Raw genomic sequence first — 2,247 nt, forward strand, 5'->3', positions numbered from 1 at the left:
GGCTGGCCTTGAACTCACAGAGATCCACCTGCCTCTACCTCCTGAGTGCTAGGATTAATGGTGTATGCCACCACACCTGGCTTAACTATAGTATTTTAAAAAAATATTATTTTATTTTATATGTATAAGTGTATTGCCTGCATGTATGTGAGTGCACCCGTGTCTTGCAAAGCCGCAGAGCTCAGAAGAGGGCTTCGGATTCCCCTGGAACTGGAGCCAAGGACAGTTCACACTCGCCATGTGGGTACTGGGAATCAAACCTGGGTCCTCTGCGATGTGGGTACTGGGAATCAAACCTGGGTCCTCTGTGAGAGCAGTCAGTGCTCTTAACCGCTGAGCCATCTCTCCAGCCCCAACTATAGTATTTTTAAAGTACATCTTACCATGTTTTCAAACTTATTTTGTGTATGTGTGCATGCCAGGTGTCCATGTGGAAGTCAGAGGACAGCTTGCAGAACATACTCTCCTGGACTCTTACGGGTCCCAGGGATGGAAGTAAGGTCATTAGGGTTGGTAGCAGTGGCTGTGCCCACTGAGCAATCTTGCCAGCCCCACAACTGTAGTCTTAAGTAGAAAAAGACTATACACTCAGGGGCTGAAGAGATGGTTCAGTGTTTAAGAGCCCTGGTGGCTCTTGCAGAGGACTTGGGTTCGAGTCCCAGCACCCACATGGTGGCTAACAACCACCTGTAACTCCAGTTCCAGATGATCTGACGCCCTCTTCTGGCCTATATATGCATTGCACATATGGATACCCTTACACAAATGCAGACAAAACACTCATACACATACAACAAAAATAAATAAAATTTTAAAATATTTAAAAAAGACTGCATACTTAGCAAGTGTACATATTAATTTTGAAATGCCATTAATGAAACATATTATGTCATTACATATGACACACCTAAATATTTTTTTTTTAATTTTTAAAAAAGATTTTGGCTTTTGAGACAGTGTTTCATTATGCAGTCCTAGCTGGCCTGGAACTCACTATGTAGATTAGGATGGCCTTGAACTCACAGAGCTCCACCTGTCTATGCCTCCTGAGTGCTGAGATTAAAGGAGTGTGCCACTATGCCCAGGGGTTTCATAGTTATAGAAATATAGAGCAGAAATAAGACCTCTAATATACAATCTCAATCTTAGTTCTCCTATTATTTTTAAAAATATTTTATTATTTTTATTTTATGAGTGTATTGCCTGCATGTATGTGAGTGCACCCATGTCGTGCAATGCCACGGAGGTCAGAAGAGGGCTTCAGACTCCCCTGTAACTGGAGGTAAGGATGGTTTGTAGCCACCATGTGGGTGCTGAGAATCGAACCCAGGTCCTCTGCAAGGGCAGTCACTGCTCTTAACTTCTGAGCTATCTCATCTCTCCAGCCCCAGTTCTCCTATTATTAACATTTAGTATTAGTATGGTAAATTTGTTACAACCAATGAACCAATATCGATATGCTATTAACCAAAGTCCATAGTTTACATTAGGATTCACTCTTTGAGCTTAAAGTTGTATGGGTTTTGGGCTGGCAAAATGGCTTAACACATAAAGAGGCTTGCCTCCAAGATTGACAATCGGTGTTCCCTTGGACTCACATGGTGGAAGGAGAAAGCTGGCCTCTGAAGTTGTCAGTTGGTGGGAGCACCTTTCCCCACTGAACCATCTATCTCATTGGCCCTTAAATTCATTTTTGACTTACAATGTTTTCCACTCGGGGTAGATTTATTGGGACATAACCCTGCTGGCAATCATGGCATACAACCTTTTCAGACTGAGTTCTTCCACGTAACAATATGCCTTAATGATTAATTTATGCCTTTTCCTTGTTCATTACTAAATAATGTTCCATTGTGAGGATTTATCACCACGTGGGTTCTGGGAATTGAACTAAGGTCATCAGGCTTGGTGGCGAGTACCCTTACACTGAGCCATCTTACCGAGCCTCCCCTCGGTCTTTATTATTATACTGGCTTTTCTGTATCTTTTGCTTTTCTTTAAAAGCAACCTTTTGAAAAAAATTGTTTTCCACAAAATAACTTGCTGGGATTTGAATTTGGATTGTATCAACTCTATAGATGGCGTTGAGGAGAGTGGGTAACACAGCACATTCAAGTGGCCCTTGAGCATGGAAAAGCTCTGTTTATTCAGTTCTTTGATTTCTTTTACCACTTCTGTAGTTCTCCTCATACATATCCTGAAAATATTTGGTAGATTTATACCTACGTAGATTTTCTTTATTGTAAA

This window comes from Nannospalax galili, unplaced genomic scaffold (assembly GCF_000622305.1).
Source record: "Nannospalax galili isolate Female #2095 unplaced genomic scaffold, S.galili_v1.0 scaffold841, whole genome shotgun sequence".
Classification (NCBI taxonomy): Eukaryota; Metazoa; Chordata; class Mammalia; order Rodentia; family Spalacidae; genus Nannospalax; species Nannospalax galili.